We start from the raw sequence: 22,249 nt of genomic DNA, 5'->3' as shown, positions 1-22,249 counted from the left end.
TTGGTATGGGCAGCTCCTTGCAGAATGTCTCCAGACTGAGAACTAAGCCTCTGCCCCATGCCTGCCCAGGAGGGGAAAGGTATTTCTCTCTCTCTCGCCTTTTTCCTTGCCAGGGGTGAAGGGCGTGGCGACTGCCATATTATGAGGACCACAGATGAGAGTTACAAGCTTGCAATGATCCAATATCTGGAAGAAATTTCCCTGGACTTAGTTGCTAAAATACAGAAATCCAAGACTGCACATCAAGAGACCTCATATCTCTTCACAACACTTCTGACTCTAGTGGGGAACTCCTAACAATAATAGTGAGGTTTTTGTTGAAATATTGAATATAAGCAAAATAAAGAGAAAGTAAAGTGAAATTTATCAGTTCGGGAGGTGGGGGGGAAGCTGGGATGGGAAGTATACTGGGTTTTTGGTGTTTTTTTTTTTTTTTGGTGGTGGTGGAATATGGGTACTGGTGAAGGGATGGTTGTTTCAGCATTGTATAACTGAGACTTAAACCTGAAAGCATTGTAATTTTCCACATGGTGATTCAATAAAATAAAAAATTTTAATAAATAAAAAATAAATAAAAAAAGAAAGGTCCACAGTCCTGCTCAGCCTTCTCAGAGATTCCCAATCTTGAACAGCCACCCCCAAGATCCAAGCTGTGCCAGACACACTGCGCAGTTACCCATTTCCATGAAGCTACAAGCAAGCACCATCAGCTAAAGTTTCAGAGACTGAGAGGGAGCTAAAGAAAGATTTCTAATGTGTGGACTCCACGCATGCCACTTTCACATTTTAATGATGAACTTGCTGTGTTGGTTGTCATTCTCATGGGGAGCTCTGAACTCTGTGCGGACAGAAAATACAAATCTTTGGTTTATTAATTTATATCCCAAGATTCAGTCAAGCACTACCCAAAAAATATACTGAAATGAGTGAGTGAAGCCTTGGGGAGAAGCAAATGGAAAAGAAGATGAATCCAACACATGGGTGTAAAGGAAGCAGCGGATCCATGGTGAGCACAGAGTGGCCCCATCTGGAACCCATCCACTCTGGGAACAAGAGAACATAGGAAGCGGGAGGAAAAAGAAGTCAGGCTTCAGGACATGTGGGATCTGAAGGATTGAAAGGAGACTCCAGCACACACAGAGCAGCCGGACACTGGCTTCAGGGGAGAGCACAGCTTCTCTCTCTTTAAGTGCCACATTCTCCGATGCATCTACTGGAGTCACTAGCCTGGCCAATCTCCTTCGCTCTCTCCAGATATGTGGTCCACATAGTGGCCTTTTAGTCCTACAACTTGATGCCAAGTGTGAGAAGAGGCAAATGTGCAGAGCTGATCCCTGAGCAGAGCAAAGGAGAGAGGAGCCCAGGCAAAGAGTGCTGTGTTGGATAGCCAGAATCTGGAAAAAAACCAACTGCCCAAGAACAGGTGACCGTTTAAAGAAACTTTGGTACCTCTACACAATGGAATACTATGCTGCTGTTAGAAAAGATGAAGTCATGAACTTTGCATATAAGTGGATCAACAAGGAAAGTATCATGCTAAGTTAAATGAGTCAGAAAGAGAGAGACAGACACAAAAAAGATTGCACTCATCGGTGGAATATAAAATAACAGAGTCGGAGACTAACACCCAAGAATAGTAGAAATAAGTACCAGGAGGTTGGTTCCATGGATTGGAAGTCGGCCTCACATGCTGGGGGAAAAGGCAGCTCAGATAGAGAAGGAAACACCAAGTAAAATGTGGTTGGAAATCCCGTGTGGGAAGGGAGATGCATCCTGAAAGTAGACTAGATACTGAACACAATGGCCACTCGATACCCCTATTGCAAACCACAACACCCCAAAGGAGAGAGAGAACAAAAGGGAATGCCCTGCCACAGAGGCGGGGTGGGGTGGGGAGGGATGGGATGGGATTGGGGGGTGGGAGGGATACCGGGTTCATTGGTGGTGGAGAATGGACACTGGTGGAGGGATGGGTTCTCGAACATTGTGTGAGGGAAACACAAGCACGAAAATGTGTAAATCTGTAACTTCACCCTCACGGTGATTCACTAATTAAAAAATAAATATATTAACAATAAATAAATAAATAATTTTAAAAAAGAGTGCTGTGTTGGGTAGGGTGGACAATTGGGGAAGGTTCTGGACTGGAGAAAGAAACTCCTCAAAGAACAAGGACAATGCATGTGTGACAGAGGTAGTTGGGGTACAGGGGAGGCAGGAGAAGGGATCACAGAGGCGGTAACATACCCTTGGTCTTCATGGTCCAGGCTGCAGAGGTACTACAGCCATGAAGACACAGAAACCACCCCACATGCTTTCCTTGGACTCCTCCCAGTGCCCAGTGGCCGTATGCCTCCCCACGCCCAGGTGAGGCTGGTTCTCTCATGGAACTTTCCTTTACTTCCTCCAAAGGAAAACTCTAGCCATTTGTTCCTGGATTTCCTGTTTCACGCCCCAAACTTGAAGTGAACTGCTTGAAACAGGACCCTGCTTCTAACCCGACAAAGCCAGACATTACCACCAGGGAAGCTCAGGCCTGCCCTTACAGATTGCTCTGAGCCAGAGTTTATGAAACCTAAGAGTGAGCTTTGGTCTCCTTGCCCAGTGACAGAATGGTCCTGTTTACCTAGTCTTGAGCTGCAATCTCTCCTCACAAAACCACGTGCAGCCCCTGTGCCAACCGAGGGGTGACAGGCAGGCTGGAGAGGCAGTGTAGCTTTCTGGTTAAGCTGTGTGTGCGTGCACGTAGCTGGCTCGCTTCACCAAGCCCACTGTTCTAATAGCATCTTGCAAGAACCTGGCAATATTTTTCAGGAAAAAAAAACAATAACCTCGGCTACTTTTCACACATGTCATCACTTTATTCTTTTAAAGCTTGCATTGAGAAGATTCTTAGAGGCAGGCATAAAATAAGAAATTCATTCTTCCAGAGAGCTCTTGTAAGTATTTCCTGTTCAATGAGCTTTCTCTTCACATTTACACAACTCTTCTTGCCTTGTGTGTGCTGATTCTTCCTCTCCAGTCTCTATTTGCACCCTCTGTGCCAAGCTCATTTCCTCTCTGGATTGTCTGTTTGACTCTGGATCTCCTTGTCAGCCATGGCCACCGTCCAGTTCATCTTTGTTTAAACTTCCAGGTAAAGAAGATTCCATCCAACAACCCTGGCCCTGTTGTGATTTCCTCCTCCACTTTCTGAACACCAAAATGTGGAAATGCAGTTCCAAGGGGCCAGAAGACAGTACAGCAATTGTAATCACAATGCAGTTGCTGCACAATCTCCTAGCACTCACCCAACCTGGGTTTGATCCTAGATTCCCATCGTGACATGTGTCCCCCACCACCACCACCTACCATTACCTGGAGTGGGGAGTCTGAAGCCCCCAAATACTGCTCCGTGGACCAGACAACCCCTGGTGATGCAGAGCCCAGGCAGCTTTGCACTCCCAGAACCTTGCATCCACATGCCTATTGTTGGGTTGACTCAGAACTACCACTGGACCCCCAAGCAAGGAGCACCACTTGGGAGCACCTCCCCCTCCACACCGCCCCTGCAAAAAAAGAAAAAAAAAGGAATTCCAGGATGAAATTTGAAACTAGTTTTCAGAGTCAGTATAAGAGTTGACTGTTTCCACCTTTTTAATATACTGCTTTATTCAGAAAGCTTCTTTAGAGGTGAATGTCCACTCAAAATTTCCAAGCAGCTAGATCTTAAATATTCTAGCAACGCACAAGTAGTGAAGATTGGCACATCCTAAAGTTGCCTGCCAAAGCTAGAGCAGTCATCATAATGCTATATGTAAATACACCAAATCAACATGTACAATCACACCACTTTATATGTAAATCATATCATAAAAAAGAAACAATAAAAAAGGACACTTGGCCTGAAATCCATAGATATGGATCCATTAAAAAGGGTAAAATAGGAGAGCACCAAGGAGAACAAAACTGATTGAATGGTTCACATCGAAGTCCAGGGAATTATGCGAAGGGCTCCAACAGGTTTGAAAGTAAGAATGCCAGTGTGTCTAGACCTGGCTGGATAAAAGGATAATTAAGCCTGAGATATCAAAAAAAAGACTATTTTTAGTTATTGGGTATCAGAGTTTCCTGGTCAAGGCAGGATTTTTAATGTCAGGTTTATATTTGAAATCAGTTTGACTGGAAAGAGAAAAAAACTGGAAGATCATCTAGAATCAAGTTGAGACAAGTTACAACTCTAACAGGAGGCAAGGGAAGAGAGGGAACTGATGTGATTAGGATGACAGCAGAGGAGATGGGGTGGTATGGATTGCTTTAAGAACAACATATAAAGTAAAACTGGGAGTTCGGCAAACAGATTCAACTTAAGAGTAATAAAGAAATGTCAAGATCCATCCTAAGTCTCTAGTTTTCACATTAAAGAGCGATGCTAGATTAAGGACATAGAAATTGCATATATTTTATCTGAAACATTTTGAATTTACGTAGTTTTGTATTAGACAAAGGGATCTATAGTTCAGGAAAGTCAGGGAAAATAATAAATCAGCATCTAGAGAGGATGTCAACTCACAGCAGGGGGTGCCTTAGGAGCAGGAAAGATCAGGCAGGACATGTGCCTTGGAGGAAAAAGAAATTTTAAAATATAGGAAAATCTGAAACAAGAATCACTGTCACTGTCACTGTCATCCTGTTGCTCATCGATTTGTTCGAGCGGGCACTAGTAACATCTCTCATTGTGAGACTTACTGTTACTGTGTTTGGCATATCCAATATACCACGGGTAGCTTGCCAGGCTCTGCCATGGGGGCGCAATACTCTCGGCAACTTGCCAGGCTCTCCGAGGGGTGAAGGAATCGAACACGGGTCGGCCGCGTGAAAGGCGAACAGAAATGGGCTATGTGGAGGGTGAGGAGGAAATGAGAATGTGTCATGGAAGTGAGGATAAAAGAACTTTTTCAAGACTTCTGGAGTCTCTTACCTCACACCACATGCAAAATTTAGCTCCACAGGCCAAAGATTCTTATGTAATTAAATCTTTGCAATCTTGTATTAGGTCACGTGGCTATGACATGGAAAGTATAAGCAGCATATATACACATGTACATATGAACCTTATATTCATATAAACATGCATATATAGTATACATATGCACATATATGATATACATATGTGTATATATGGCATATACACGTGTGTGCATACACATATATGATATATGTGTGTATGTTTCTGTGTATATGCATATATGATATATACTATATGATATGTATATAAGATGTATATATGATACAGATCATAATACATTATCCTAAGTAGAACTCAGTCATATGTATATATACACATATACATATATATTATGACATATATATCAAATATACATATGAAATGTGTATTATATACATATGATATGTATATAAGTATCATAATTTTAAACTTTGGTGTTTCAAAGGTCAATGTTAGAAATCAAAGAATAATCTATAGAATGGGACAATATTTTTATTTAATTTAATTAATTAATTTATTTTTTGCTTTTTGGGTCACACCCAGCGATGCACAGGGGTTAGTCCTGGCTCTGCACTCAGGAATCACCCCTGGAAGTGCTCAGAGGACCATATGGGATGCTGGGAATTGAACCTGGGTCGGCCACGTGCAAGGCAAATGCCCTACCCGCTGTGCTATTGCTCCAGCCCCATTTTAAAAAATTTTTATATTCAATTTAAAAACCTTGTATCTAGAGACCCTCTGCTCCTAAAGACTATGATCCAAGAGGTCTTCTAACCCATTTTGGCACCCAGAGCGGTTTCTAACAGAAATGCATCTAGACTGTGAGCTGTACTACTATTATGCGCCGCCCGGGGAGGGATTTTTCCCTTTCCACCCTTTTTTTCTGTGTGGAAAATGGTGGTGGGGGCATCATCCACGTGGCGAGAGTCATCTCCTAAGACTTCCACCCAGAGGTAGGAACTTTGCAATATTGTGGCTCGCAGGTGATCATGGGAAGGGGGCATTACTGGCACGCCCTTGGCCCAGATAAGATCCGGAGCTGCTGCTCGAGAAACAGACCCTCTGCTCCTAAAGACTATGATCCAAGAGGTCTTCTAACCCATTTTGGCACCCAGAGCGGTTTCTTACAGAAATGCATCTAGACTGTGAACTGAACTAAAATATCAGAAATCCAAAACCGCGCGGCCGCGAGAGCTCATAGAATCTTCATTCTCAGCAATGAAAAGAAATTATTAAATGATGCCTTTTCAGCAGGCCTGATTGTTAGGGGAAAATTCCAAACAATAATAGTGAGTTCTCTATTGAAATATTGAATGTATTCAAAGTATAGAGAGAATAAAATGAAGATCATTAGCTACTTAGGTGGGGGCTGGGTGGGAGGGGGGTATATTGGGGTTCTTGGTTGTGGAACATGTGAACTGGTGAAGGGATGGGGGTTCAATCATTATATGACTGAGACTTAAACCTGAAAGCTTTGTATTTTTTTTTCATGGTGATTCAATATAATAAAATTAAATTAAAAATAAATAAATATAAAAATAAAAACCTTGTATCTAGACTAAAGAATTCATAGAACTCAATAGTCAAAAAAATTTAAGTATATTCTGAATAATTTCTGAAGAAGGTTTATTTTTAATGAGTTTTACTCTCTATCACCCTTCACTTCATCATTGCCATTGTTGTTGTTCTGACTAAGGGGACGCACTCAGTTGCAGAGCATTGGAGATTGTGCACTTTTATTGTGGTGCTAGAACTGCACTTGGCATGAAGTCCTGAATTCCTGGCCTCACAGCTGCAAGGCAGATACTCTACCCTGAGCTAGAACTATGCAGCAGATAAAAGATGCTAAGAAACAGCCATAGGGGATGTGTAAATCAGCCCTGGGTGAGACACCACTTCTCTTACAGGAGGATGGCTAGAATCAAAAGGTGCAGTAGCCCAGGTAGACAAAGATATGAAAAAGTCAGAACCCTCACACAACATGGCGGGGGCAGAGAGTGGGGATGGAGGCATGGGAGAGGATGTTAAACATCTTTAGAAAAATATTTTGAAGATCCTCAAAGATCTTCAAATGGTTAAATATATGATGCAACTCAGGAGAAATAAGCATACCTACACTAAACATGTGCACGGGTTTTTATAGAAAGATTATTATAGAAAAATGATTATAACCCCAAAGTATAACAACCCAAATAGCCATTGATTGATGACCATATAAATGAAAGCATTAAATGCAACATTATTTGCCAATAAAAAATAGGGGACTTCTGATATATCCATGTACATAAATCTTGAATGCTTTTCTGATACATGCTATATACATGAGCCTTATAATACATTATGTTAAGTAGAACTCAGTCATACTGGACAACATACTAGATGATTCCATTAAGTGAAATGCCTGTGACATACTACCCCATTGACAGAATGCATAGTGCAGATCAGTGACTTAACATGGCAGGTTCAGAAGTGGATTGTCCTAAAAAGAAAATGTTCTAAAATTGATTTTAGTGATATTTGCATGATCCTGTAAATATGCTGAATTTATTGTTACATTTAAATGAGTGGACTGTATAGTATATAAAATAAATCTCAATAAAACTGCTGCTTAATAAGAGATTGATGAAATCATCATGAATATGAAAGAAAAGTCCAGTTAAATTTGCCACAGAGTCCAATAAACATTGAAAAATCTTCCAACAAACTTTATACCCAAGCATCAGTAATGACTTCACTGATTTGGATTGATAAATTGGAGGGGAAATGGGAAAGAGATTAGAGTAGGAAAAGTAATAAAACAAAGGTGAAAATTTGATGGCCACAAATACAGAAAACTATACATTCAAAAAATATGTTTACTGCAACCCCATTTATAATAGTCAAGACCAGGAAGTACCCAAGCGCCCATTTCTGGATGATAAAGTTAGATAAAGAAGATGTGGAATAAATGGAATACTGCTCAGCTATGAAAAACAAGAACATATGATCATGCCACTTATAATATCACAAAATCTGGGGGGATTACACTAAGCTAATCAAGGACAATGCCTTATTATTTTATTAATTCATGCAGTATAAAGAAACAACAGCAAAAAAACAGACAAAATTAGACCAGCCCCCTGGATTCTGACACAGAACTGAGGTTGCTGAAGGAAAGCTGGCACTGGGGGCAGCAACAGGCAGAGAAGTGACTCATCCATCGTGGTGGAGGAATATACAATATTGGTGATAGTCTTAGTGTGTCACCCACATTCCAAGTATAAATGTGTACTCCTGAAACATGCATACTGTCAACAAATGTTACCACATAAAAAAAAGGAATTCTAGTAAAGGAGCTGGGAATGTTGGCGGGGTGGGGGAAGAGGTCGGTAAAGTCAATGCACTTAGGCATGATTAAATGTCTTTGGGAATGACCCTACTGAGAAGGAACAGCTGAGTAATAAGATATAGGAAAAGTAGGTGTGGTGTGACTTTCCAATAAAGACAACATAATGCTCATGTTACACCCAGACTGCCAAGTGTGAAAACTCAGCACTCTCAGTTACTGGCCAGGTTATTGGGCAAGCTAGATCCGTACTCTGTGCTTCCATTTTCCTGTGGAGCATGGTGACAGACACTGGTGCAGAGAAGACCCGACCTTGTGAAGTGGCCCAGAAGCAAAGCCTCATAGGAGGGAGTATCTGGGCAAAGTTGGCAAGAACAGGGTGTCAGCCAACACCAGGTGTCCGGCCTTGAGCCTCACTCGACCTCCTACTCACATGAGCCCTAGACACAGAGACTATTACTTACGCTTAGCAAGTCAGCCTAACTGCAGCATCTAGCATTGACTGGGATTGGACCAGGGCATAACAGAGAAGGAGCAGCGATAGGCAAATAGTGCTGAACTTCATGTGATTGGACTTTCTTGTAAGCCAAGACCCTCTATAAAATATGTGGGTATTTGGCACATATAGTGAGTGGCCATCAGCTGCTCCCAGAAGGTATTTCTCTGCGTGCCTGTCATCCTTAGCCCCTCATCTGCCCGGACCTGGTGCGCAACATGTCCAGGAACTGATGGGGGAAAACTGTTCCCCAACATTTTCCCATCTGGAGAATGATATTAGTGACAATATCCCCTCCTAGGATTATCGAAAGTATTCCAAGTCAAGTGCTTTAACAAGGACTAAAAGGGACACATAGTATTAGCATGACCCTGATTAGGAGCCATAAAAGAAATAAATTCATATGGGAATGGCAGAAAAATCTCTCTTCTAAAGCAATCAAAGTAAAGAAGAAATCAAAGAGAACTATATCTATCTGTAGGTGTGTGTGATTCATCATAGAGAATGCTTATTATATGTGAGTTCTTAACTGATGACTTCATTTTTCCCCCTGAGAAGTACAAGATGAAATCATCAGAAGAAAAAAGAATCAGGAGGAGGGGCAGATGGAGGGGTGAGGAGAGGGTGAGGAGAGTGAGAAAGTTTGAGATGATTTTTGTGGGTGGAAGTTGATTATAGAAATGTGGCAGGGTCATGAAGCAATGCACACATTATTTTAATGATCATGAGGTTGGTATTTATCTCCCATCTTCCTTCCGAAGATAGAACCCAGGGCCTCTCCCATGTTAAACATATGCTATCGGGCTGAGTCACATTCATGGCCCATACTTCCAATAAGTTCAATGTTAGTGGAGTAAAGGGTATTAATGTTTTGGGTTTGTTGGTATATTATACAGATATGATACGCTAGCTAGCCATGAATTTTAAGTCTGGATAATGGCCTAGAGGATCTCAAAACATTAATCTGGACTCAGCCAATATTAACTTGGCTTTTTAGGAAAATTTTTATTTAAAAAATGTAAGAACAATGGTTGGTTTACTATTTATGTGCAAATAAATTAAGAGTGCTAAATGGCTTGTTATGTGCAATGTTAATTTTTATATCCACCACCAGGAAATAGCTTCTTGAGGGCAGCAATATGTGTAGTTTCCTCACTGATATAAGTACTAATAAGAGAATGTAACACATAGTAATCATGTACTATATATCCATTGATGAATAAGGACTAGGAATTTGGGGCAGCGTTGTTGAGTCTCTGCCATGAATGGTCAGTACATCTGCACTGGTCCCTGCCCTGTGTTAACTTCTGGTCGTACAGAAGAGTGAGACTCACACTCTTAGAGGCATATATGGAATCACAGAACAACACTGCCAACTCCTTGAGCTTCCTCTTTGAGAGTAAAGCACAGTCTGCCAGAATAATCAAGGCAAAGAACAGTGTGGAATCTGGACCAGGAGACTGAAGCCAAGGAGAGAAAATGCAAAGTGTGCACTGGTGGAAGGATGGGTATTTGATCATTGTGATTATAACCCAAACATGAAAGCTTGTAACTATCTCACGGTGATTCAATAAAATTATATTTAAAAAGATAAGGGTGGAAGTACGCTCACTGGTAGACCAGAAGGTATATGGGACAGCGCCCAACGTGCCGCCCTGCACAGTAAATCTTCGGAGAACCAATGTCAAACTTACATGACTCCAAGTAAGAATGGGCTAAACATGTTCACAGTATTCCAATTGCTTTGAGGGCAGCAGAACCAAGGCTTCAGATAGCTTCTGATTCTCCAACAGTGAGGTTCTTGTGGATAGGACTTCTCTGCGTTGGTATTGTGGGCTTTTTGTTTTGGGATGGGGCACATCCGGCAGTACTCAGGGCTTATTCCTCAGGATGTACTCAGAGATCACTCCTGGTGGTGCTGGTCAACCACACAGAGAGCCAGAAATTCAAACCAAGGTTGGCCACCTACCAAGTAAGCACCTAAACCTTTGAGTTATCATCCCAACAAGTGAATCATGTTCATGGAAGTTCAGGTTTGCTTGAACCAGGAAAGTCTCTTAAGAAAGCTGCATGAGTAGGAAGAAGAGAAAGCAAGATCCATGGAACTCCTAAGGAAATAACAGACCCCTTGTAGAATGGCAGCTATAGCTGGCCATCCCCCTCCATGCATGTATGCTTATCCGAGTGCAACCACCACTCATTCTTGTTTGCTCTCTCAATTCCTGAGGTTAGTAGCATGCTGTCTCAGTAATAAGCTATGACATATATACATATGTGTAAGCACACAAGGATGCCTTACATTTGTCTCACATTTGGATTAATGTACAGAACTCAAGCCTAAAGGCAAAAATTCATCCAAGTTCCACAGAGAAAAACATATTTTCGCAAATCATGTTTAATAAACTCTAACTTAGAAAACTAAATTTGCAGCTATGCCACTGGAACTTTGAGACTCAATGGTTAACAGTGAAACTTAGAAACATCAATCTGGGGCTGGAGCGATAGCACAGTGGGTAGGGCGTTTGCCTTGCACGCAACTAACCTGGGTTCGAATCCCAGCATCCCATATGGTCCCCTGAGCAGCGCCAGGGGTAATTCCTGAGTGCAGAGCCAGGAGTAACCCCTGTGCATTGCCGGGTGTGACCCAAAAAGCAAAAAAAATAAAAGAAAAAGAAACATCAATCTGTGTGTGTGAGCTTAGAAAAACCAATGCCAGTGTCCCATCTGTGAGTTAAAGACACAATAGAGGAATGTAACTTCAGATAAAACAATGCACACTAAAATATGTGGCTATGAGTTCTGCAGGACACGATGAATTTGTTACTTGTTCTGCAGGACATGATGAGTTTGTTACTTGTCTTACACGCGGGATTCTCCTTGATTATGAACACAAGTACAAATCAGATGTCCAGGTATTGGCATTCCAAATACCACGAGCCTCAGTGCTAGTGACTCTTAATATCAGGAAAAGTAAAACATTGCATGTGACTGACCCTGTTCAATTCCTGGAACTACAACGTGTCCCCCAAGCACTGCCGGAAGTGATTCCTGAGCACAGAGCCAACAGTAGCCCCTGTGCATCAACAACTGTGGACCAACCTCTCCCCTCAAAAGAAAATAACAAAGAAAATATGCAATCTTGTTTTAATTTGCATTTAGGTGAACTCTTGGGAAAGTCGCTAGACATTGAAGTTATGAAAAATTTCTCTCAATTGTATAGCATTAGTGTTCACCCATCACTGTCAGAGATACCTATCTTTGAACAAGCAGAAACTCCCTCACAACTTTGCAAAAGGCCAGATAAAGGAACTGGCACTTCCCAGGGAGCTACCACCTTTGTGCTCCTCTGTAAAGAGCTGTGAGAGCCCCTGAGATTTTGACTTGCTCTTGTCACAGGGGGTCTTTTGAGGTCAGCAAAGGCCTTCAAAACAAAGATGAGACGTGAGCTGGACTTGTCCATGAAAGACGACTTCTGGGTTTCTGGCACAGAAGACTCTGGAAATACTTTCCCAAGGGAAGCCTCTTGGCAAAGGTTTATCCAGCTTCCTCCAAACCTAAACTTGTTCTTACCCACAACTAGAACAGTGTCCAAGGCCGTGGGATATCGTCAGAGCCACATGAGGGAAAGTGTAAGTGTTGTCTTTGAGAGACTTAATGACCCCTATATGAACTAAGGAAGTTCTTACTTCAGAGTTCTATTCAGATTTTAACAGAGTATTTTCCCATAGATTGGGTGGGTTTGTGCTAAGTTTACTTTAAAATGTATTCAGAATTCAGAGATAGAGTTTGGCAGTGATGTACTGAGAGCATTAGGCTATAGGTTACGAACAAACATAATTTTGTGTCAACAATGCTTTTGTCTAGGAAAAATAAAAAATATATTTTATATTCTTACATACTTTATTTTCTGTGTAGCTCTGATTTTTGGAGCATGGAACCAGTTCTCTGATACCTTGAGTCTCTTCTAATCATAATGCTATGCTTAATAAATGTCTCTGTTTGATTTGAAGTCGATCAACTGTATTGAATCAACATAGCCCTGCATTTGTGCTTGCATGTGTTGGAGATGCTGTTCAAGCATCTGTCCAAATTAACGCATTTAGCTTTATTTTCTTCCTTGGGGGATACCATAATTTTTCTTACTCCAGAGTTTTTGAAGAGGCCCTAATTGTTTATATCCCTTGTTGTGAACGAGTCCCTTGGAGCTGTTGACAAATGACTCATAATAAGTTGGACTAGATGATCTCTTAAAATTCTCTCCCAGTTCCAACATTGAATGAGTTTATAAGTGGTATAATCATTCCCCTAATTTCTATAGAGCTCAAATGTCACCAGCAGATAAAGTGGTTCTTGGTGAGCTGTCACATCTGCACAATTTGAGTGCAAGATCCATGGGTAGAGGCCTAAAGACAAAATAACTGATCACGTGATGAAGGTTATAAAATTTGGATGATGTTTGAAAAGGTTTCACAGAGTAAGATTATCTTTGAAATGGTTGGAATGGAAAAGAATACACTACCTAGCCTTTTGCATGTGAGGCATGGTGCTGCATGTTGCTCATATGTATCATATATGATCCTTCGAGTTCAACCAGGAGTGAGCCCCTGACCATATCACCCAGAGTAAGCTCTGAACATTGCCATGTGTGACCCCCAAACAAACAAAATAACATTAACATCACTTCAGCCTGTATCCAAAGACTGCAAAGTGGACTCCTTGCCAATAAATCCAGTCAAGGTCCAGCAAGCAGTTATCTTTTTAGGACAATTTAGCTGTGTGATAGAAGAGGACACTTGGGTTGATGGAGAGTCACCATTTTGTCATTTTCTAGCTTTCTGAAACAAGGATAGTGGCCTCAGTTAAAATTATTTTAACCTTGTTAGAATAATAAGGTTATTCTAACAAGACACGGGCCCCAGTCTTCACCAGGGCCCCTCGGAGGGGACGGGTTATGTTTCCCTCCCTGCCCCGAGCCAAGCCTCGACAGTAGAAGACCTCCAGAACCCAGAAACAGGCATGCTCAAGGCCACTCTCCACACGTTCAGCCTCATGCATGAAGGAACCGGCAGAGGAACACAGGTGTGCGGGACCCGGGGCCAAGATCTCCAAGGCTGGTCGGACTGGGACTGGGCCTCTTCCACCCAGATTACCCATTTTCCAGTAGTTAGGCAATAACACCCAAAAATTGCCCCTGGTGCCATGTAATCCCATCAACAGCCAACATCCAGAGACTATAAAACCGAGCTCACAGAAGCGTGCGCCTGTGATGCAGCTATCAAGAGTCTATTGCCCGCTCGGGAGAGCCTGACAAGCTCCCCGTGGTGTATTCATATCCCAAATACAGTAACAGATATTATACATACCTCTCGGAGAGCCCAGCAAGCTACCGAGAGTATCTCATCTGCACAGCAGAGCCTGGCAAGCTACCCGCGGCATTTTCATCCATATGCCAAAAACAGTAACAATAGGTCTCATTCCCCTGATCTTGAAAGAGCCTCCAGTTGTTGGGAAAGATGAGTAAGGAGAGGCTGCTAAAATCTCAGCACTGAGTGTAATAGAGACATTACTGGTGCCCGCTCGAGTAAATTGACAAACAACGGGATGACATTGATACAGTAATGCAGTGAACCTTGTTAGAAAATAGAATTTTTCTATGATTTTGTGTTAAATACAGATTGACAGAAAAATAGATGGGCAGGTTGGCAGGTAGTTAAATGGTGGATAGACAGTTGGTGAATGGATGGACATAGAAATAGATACAGCACAGGTTTTACAGAGTTATTCCATCTTTATTTCAGAGAACTTCATTTTTACGGTGGGCTGGAATGGTAGCACAGTGGGTAGGACATTTGCCTTGCACATGGCCGACCTGGGTTCTATTCCTCCATCCCTCTCGGAAAGCCTGGCAAGCTACACAGAATATCCCGCCCGCAAGACAGAGCCTGGCAAACTACCTGTGGTGTATTTGATATGCCAAAAACAGTAACAACAAGTCTCACAAGGGAGATGTTACTGGTGCCCACTCGAGCAAATAGATGAGTAACGGGATGACAGTGATACAGTGATACAGTGCCTTTGGGCTACTGCAGGGCTAGACACTCTCATCATTTTTACTGGATATTTCATCCCAAAGCAAAACAGTTAAATTGATATCTATTAGTCTAATCAGGACTTTATTCTTCAGTTCATCTTGCCAATCTTCATGCATTTTTATATGCACTTTCAGTTTCCTTTTCCTTCTATTCTCTCTGCCCTGAATGTATGTCTGGAATTTCTTTAAATAAACACTGTCTCAGCCTTCTTCATAGTTGTTGATTTTTTTTAATGAAACACAGTATCATTTTCCTTTCCTTTATTATTTTCATGAACCATTCAGGTTTGGGGAAGTTTGTTGTGCTATTCTCTCTGTCTCTCTCTGTTTCTTTCTCTCTATATCTCTCTGTCATTTCTCTTTCCTATACTTCTAGGACATGAAACCATATTCATGGAGTTTCTTATTGTATTCAGAGTTTATTTTACTGTTTCCTTTTCAGTAATCCCTTTTCCTTTCAATCCAATGCAATCTCCCCCATCCCTTTTCATACTAAGTCACCACAACCATCAACTCCAAATTCCTCATTGCTATTCTCTTTGTCACATAGTTGTATTCCTAAGATCTAATGCCTAAATCCTTTATTCTTATTCAGTTCTCTAATTTAGCTCTCCTCTCTCCTTCTGCCCTCAAATCCAACACCATACCATCACACAGCTATCTAGTCTTATCTTTGTCCTGTTATATTACTTCAGTAGTGCTTATAAGAATAGACTGTTTATTTGCCACTTTGATGAAAACAACCCCCCCAAATCACAATCCAAATATTAACACACAGAATTGATTATAACCACTTTTTAATTGAACAACGATGGACTGAGTCAAACATTAAACTAGCTCCAACTCTGGGAAAGAAAATGACCAGATTTGACACCCTCAAGGAATTTTGTGCTTCTGTAGAAGTTATAAAATCACAAACTAAATATGATTGCTCTAAAATATTTGAAATTGAGGAGTTTACCAACCAAGAGACCCAACATTTTAGTCTAATATGTCTTATGAATGTTAAAATATTTAAGATAAAGTTAACTTCCTTTGGCAAGTGGGAGGTTTTGTTAAAGGGGTAAATATGAATTGTAATCTCCCAAATGAAGTCGATGAGATTGAAGAGGAATGAAAAATGGACCCAAATGGGATCTACAGAAAGATAATGTAGCTGTTGTATAAACAATGAAATCTCAAAACTAACCTGATTGCTGTAGAGAGGGAAGAACATATCTAGAATGCACCCACTAAACAGAAGATCCAGCAATAAAAAAGATTGTGAGTGAAATTAAGTGACTTCTATATGGAGTTATAAAATTATCTTCTCATGGAAAATTCCTTTGTCTGCTTTTACAGAATAAAACTAAATAAGATAGTATACCTGACACTTCAGTTACATTCCTGGAAATTCATTTTGCTTCTCTGCAAGATGGAAGTATCGTGCTGATCGTTTAGGCCAATCTACTTACTGGAAATTGAGTCATGGACAGTTAATATTTCCTTGACTCTGCTGTTTGTAATAGTGATAATTTCAACAAACTGTAAGGTAAAAGATATCATCCATGGGATAAAACTTCTCTGGTCTTCAAAAAGATTCACAACAGGACTCATTTGCTGAAACATAAGTATCCCTCATACCTGGCAGGAAAACCAGGAAAAGGTGAATGCTTTCGTTGTTGGCAGGCAAAAAAAAATGATGAAAAGGGATTTTATTAAAACACAGTTTATGCCCAACAAAGACTAAGTTTTCTTTCCCACAATTCATTCCCATGGCTCTTGATTTCTCCCACTTTCATTTTACTGCTATTATGGGAAATTTGCCTCCACAAACCATCAATCTTAAGGCCTTATAGGAAGATTTTCACAATAAAAAGAAATATGTGAGCATAAGCACTTCTGTTTACATTCTTCCACAGCAATTGAAAAACAGAAGTAAAATGTAATCTATGAAAAAATCTTCAATATCAAAATATTAGAACATAGCACTCAGATGAAAAGAAAAATTACATTGAAAGGATTTCTGATAGGAAATGGAAGCAAACAGCATTTATGGACCCTTCAAGAGGAAAAAGCAGCAATGACTACCAAAGAGAAGAGATTAAATAGGCAATGATAAGATAACTTCATAATAGGTATGGAAAAAGAAATAGTCATGAAGCAGAACAAACTCCAGGACTACTGAAATAAGAGACTGATGGGAAGGACCAACTTGAATCACGGAACATAATGAAGCACGAAGAACACTGAACTCCCTGTGACTGACTCAGCATTCCACTCTTAATCACTATCAATGAAGAAGTTTTAATATCTAGATGTTACTCACCTTCCAATATTCTTGGTTAAACACATTATCTTTTTCACACTTTCTTCCTTCTGATCAAATTTTTCAAGATCTAATAAAACCACCAGTATAATTTTCTGCAAACACATTATGTATCAATTTAAAAAGAACATATTTCTCACTTGAAAGAGTCCATTTGTATTGCATTTTTTCACTTACTTTGTCTTAACTGTTTGTTCTAAGATTAAATGTCATGCTTTTTTCATGTATGCACAAAACATTTTTATTTGTTTCTACATATAGTCACCATTTACTTTTATTTATAAAGCAACACACTCTTAAAAGTACAACACTTGTGTTATGCCTGTTAAACTTGGATGATCTCATTATTTTTTAACTAAATGGTCTAAAAAAATTTATCCCATAAACTAACTTTTCAAAAATAGCAGAAGTATTAAAATTGTAAATAAGAAATCCAATGTACAATGGTGTACAAGAAAATCAACTCAAAGTAACTATGACAAATGTAAAAACTTTATAAAATAATAAAGTTTAGTTGGATTAAATGAAATAGGATTAAATGAAATTACTGCAGCAACCTGGAACAAACAGCAATGTTCAATAATGTCTAACATTATTTCCTTAGCTATTAAAAAGTGTGTTTAAGGGCTGGCACAATAGCACAATGGGAAGGACACTTGCCTTGCACGTGACTGACCTGGGTTTCATCCCTGGCATCCCATATGGTTCCTGAGCACCATCAGGAGTGATCCACAAGCGCAGAGCCAGCATAATCCCTGAGCACAGCTGGGTGTGGCCCCAAAAGCAAAAAATGTATTTAAAAAATTTAATTAAAAAAAAAGCTCAGAACTGCCACAGTGAATAGGTGAGAGGAGAAAACACAAAATCAGATAAGGGAGGGTTGGAGCGATAGCACAGCAGGTAGGACGTTTGCCTTGCACGCGGCCCACCGGGGTTTGATTCCCAGCATCCCATATGGTCCCCCGAGCACTGCCAGGAGTCATTTCTGAGTGCATAAGCCAGGAGTAACCCCTGTGCATCGCCAAGTGTGACCCCAAAATCATTAATTAATTAATTAATTAAAAATTAAAAAAATTTAAAAATCAAATAAGGACGAATCACTTATAAAGAAACCAAGAAGAGAGAGTATCATTCTTATCAATATTTTCGTGAAGAAACCCCCAAAGCAGTACAGAAATACACCATGGAATGTCCTAACCCAACGGCCGATTGGAAATGCTGGCGATTAGGCCAACACTTACGCAATTTTAGTAAAAACCCTCATCTACCTATCTGCAGCGCAGCAGATGGGAAGGCTGTCTCGTTCTAAATATGAAAGGAAGTTCGTTTCTTCCCCCAAGAAATTCGGGTGGTACTCTCTAGCACCGCAGGCTGAGGAGTGATTCATCTGAGAGGGTGCCAGTGTCCTGCGGCAGCTCGAGAGCAAGCCCACCCCTGCGGCGGGCCCACCCACCCCGGCAGCACGCGAGCAGCGCGCCTGTCTGGCACGCGGCAGGGGGTCGGGAGGGGCAGCGGGACCTGTGGACCAGTGGCGTGGGCTGGGAACAGAGGGGAGTCTGGAGACAGCTGGCGCACAGCAGAGCGCCCGAGTTAACCAAGCACAGAGCCAGCCTAGCACCCGTGCCCCCGGCCCCTCTGGAGGTGCGTTGTCAGCTCTGCGTTTGCAGTTGGGCTCAGTGACGGGTGGAATCTGGAACGTGCGCGAGAACAGAGCAGCGAAGCTGTCTGCGAAATGGGAAGGATGAGGGTCTCGCCGTCGTCGCCAAGGATGTCAGGGGTCGACCCTGTGCAGTTTCTGGGGGAGAAGGTGAGCTCACACGAGCGCAAAGTCGGCTCAGATCTGAGAGGATGCACCTGTCTGTGCCTGGGGCAAGCCGGTCTCAGAGGGCCAAGCCGGCTTCAAAGTTTAGGATCAGTGTCGGGAATGTGGGGGTGTTGGTGAGCAGACCTGTGTAAGTAGAGGCAGATCCATGGTGGGACGGGTCCAAGCACCATCCGGAGGTTCTATAATGGGGAGAGGCTGTGAAAGGGCCAGGGCGGGGAGGGCTGCTACGAAGGTGACAGTGTGTGTTTAATGTTTAAGAAGAAGGGTTCTCAGGTGCTTTAGGGACAGAGAGCAGAACTTGGGGAATGTGGGTCCAGCGAATTCTGCAGTTCAACAGACGATCAGATCATTTGCAGAAATCAATTAGCACCATGGCATAAGGAGCAGGCTAAGAATGAGCGCCAATGAACTTACAGAACGTGACCCTTTAGGAGCAAACGATGAGGGGGCTGAACATACAAGGGGATCTTTCCTAGCAATACTGTAGAACAGCTGCCAAATTAAATTCCTTCAGTAAGTCAAAGAAAAATATAAAAAGAAGCTGTTGTGTGTGTGCTGTGTGTGTGCTCTGGGTGAAAAGGGGAGGTAGAGGAAGTTAATATTTTGTGCAGTCTTACCCAGGGATATTGGAGGGATGCTGCTCTAGTTATTAATCTTGGGGACTCCTAGATGCTAACCAGTGCTCTACCTTTTGAGTCATATTGCTGTCTGGAGAGGGGGTGAAAGATGAGTTAATTGTAGAAGAATAATTAGGATTTTGTGGGGTTATTTTAGGTATTGATATTAGGTATGTAGCAGAAAGTTGGAAGTGGTCCTCGAGGGGTCTGTGTGCAGAAAGCAGAGAGGGCCCGTTGACTGTCAGAATTCAGTGGCCCGTCAGTACCACTGCTGCTGTGAAGTACCTGTGGCTCCAAGCAGGGCTTTCTCAAGACCCTGTGCAGCGAACAAAATGCCCCAACTGTCCCCTGGCCTGTGTCTGGCTCTCTCCACACAGCCATGCTGACCCCTTCGGTAAGGACAGGCACAGCTGATACAAAGACCATGGACCTATACCTCCACTTGGAAATGTGGTCCAGATGTTCCGAGAAAATCAGTTCTCGGAACGTCTTGAATCTTTCAGAATTCAGGGGGCTCAAAGAGCATCAGACAGTGTGAGCAATTAATAAGAACGAAGAGTCTAGTTATTCGTGGCAAATCCAAAGGCAAAATTAAATTCAGCCATTCTTAAGAGTTTGAAAATTAAGTTAAATACAATAAAAGAAGGCGAAATGAAATATTTAATCCTTTGAGATATACTAAATATAATAAAAGTGGATTTCTCTGCAGTTTAATGCCCGTTCATTCATCTGTTAGAAAAAAATACCAAGAGAAAATAATTCAAGAAGAATAAAAACCAATGGACCCTTCCCAAATGTTTCAATGGATTATAAAATATACATTTTCTATTCACAAAAGCTATTGCAGCAAATCATAAAATAGATTAAAGGACTCAGTGAGGAAGCCCTAACTTGAATTTGTATTGGAGGACTCACAAGATCAAGACTCATACATTTGCTCATAAGAGACAATTCTAGATTAATTTATCATCCAAAGGGCTTAGTGGGAAGCCTGGCTCCATAGCTTAGGGCACCTGCTTTGCAAGCATGAGACCACGGATTCTATATTTAACATAATTCACATTGGACCCAGCAAAATCCCAACAGTTCTGTTGTCCAGAACCCCCAGTGCTGCAGCAAGGTGAACACACAGGCGCCAGCATACTGCCAGGTAGATGCAAGCCACACAATTGCCCCAGGGAACACAGCAACTAAAAGACATCCCAGCATGATGGACAGGAGTCTGACCCTCAGCACACATGTGTGGCACACCACAGCAATCCCCAGGGAGATGCTAAAGCTTCACAGTATCAAAGAAAGGGTCCTATCCCAGAAAACACATGAGCGAGTACCACAACTAATGTGTGTGCCCTGGGACTCCACATCCTAGGATGTGTGACCTAGTTATCCATTGCTCATAGATTTGCTAGAGCGGGCACCAATAACGTCTCCATTGTGAGACTTGTTACTGTTTTTGGCATATCGAATACGCCACGGGTAGTTTGCCAGGCTCTGCTGTGTGGGCGGGATACTCTCGGTAGTTTGCCGGGCTCTCCGAGAGGGATGGAGGAATAGAACCCAGGTCGGCCATGTGCAAGGCACAACAGGACGACAGTGCGACAGTGCTACTCAGATGGTTACCTGAGAACAGAGCCAGGAGTAAAAGCCTGAACAACACCCAAAACCAAATAAGTAATTAAAATAAAGACTTGGATATGAGAAGAAAACAGGTAATGTGTTCTTTGACATCAGTCTGAGAGAAGCATGAGGAGATTCAGCAGCAAAAGCAACAAAAGCAAAAATAAACAAGTGGGACTACAACGAATGAAAGATTTCTTCTCATAAACAAGACATTTCCATCAGAACAAAAAATACCCTACTAAATGGGAGAAATTATTTTCTCTTCATACATTTGGTAAGGGTTTACTATCCAAAATATATTAAGACTCCTAAGTGTCAATAATAATAATAATAATAATAAAGTGAAAATGAACAGATCTGAATAGATGATTCTCCAAAGAAGACAGATGGCTAGCAGACACCTGAAAAGATGTTCTTTGTCTCTTACTAGTAGAGAATTATGACATGTAACATCACGCCTGTCCAAATAAACAAAAAGAAGTGTTGGGGCGATGTGGAGACAGGGAAACCCACACACACTGTTGATGGGGCTGTTATTGAGGCTGTTATTGATATATCTACTCTTAGAAAAATCAAATATTTCCTATAATCAACTTATCCCACTTGGCAAACTAGAAACTAAAACCACAAAGAGATGTATGTATCCCATGTTTATTGGAGCATAACTGACATTAGCCAAGAGCCCAAAACCATCTGAATGCCATCAGTGGAAGAATGAATAAAGAAGACATGGTGTGCTTAACCACAGTGAAATACTACTCAGCTATAAAAAAGATGAAAGTGTATCATTTGCCACAATCTGGAGAGATCTACAAGATAGTAGAAGATAATATGCTTAAATAAATCAGTTAGAGAAAGACCTTTTTATTTCACTCATATGAGATACATAACAAAAATAAACCTTGCAATCTACTGTTAGTAAATATTTGATTTATGTAACTACTTTAAACATCTGGAGTCATGTACATTTTCTCAGATGT

The sequence above is a fragment of the Sorex araneus genome, chromosome 9 (assembly GCF_027595985.1).
Source record: "Sorex araneus isolate mSorAra2 chromosome 9, mSorAra2.pri, whole genome shotgun sequence".
NCBI lineage: Eukaryota > Metazoa > Chordata > Mammalia > Eulipotyphla > Soricidae > Sorex > Sorex araneus.
This window is presented reverse-complemented; position numbering follows the sequence as displayed.